The sequence below is a fragment of the Sinocyclocheilus grahami genome, unplaced genomic scaffold (assembly GCF_001515645.1).
Source record: "Sinocyclocheilus grahami isolate Dianchi unplaced genomic scaffold, SAMN03320097.WGS_v1.1 scaffold22.1, whole genome shotgun sequence".
Taxonomy (NCBI): Eukaryota; Metazoa; Chordata; class Actinopteri; order Cypriniformes; family Cyprinidae; genus Sinocyclocheilus; species Sinocyclocheilus grahami.
In genome coordinates this window covers 2866010-2866264 of record NW_015505201.1, presented here as the reverse complement: position 1 = coordinate 2866264, position 255 = coordinate 2866010, and positions in this window count along the sequence as shown.

The following is a 255-nucleotide window of genomic DNA, read 5'->3' as shown; positions in this document are numbered from 1 at the left end:
GAAATAAGGAAGAAGCCATTCACACCTTGCCAGACACAGCACTGCATGAACAACATGACTGTAGCTCAGTCACAAGCAGATGCTGATGTGAATTGTAGGAATAGTTTTATGATAGTATTATATTTTAGAAAATATGTTTACTATCAAAAGGGGGGTGATTCTTTATCATTTTTGGGAAATGTGTTAATGGAATTTATATTTAAATTTAAATAATGAGAAATTATTTAATTGCATTCTGTGATTAAATTTCTGTAG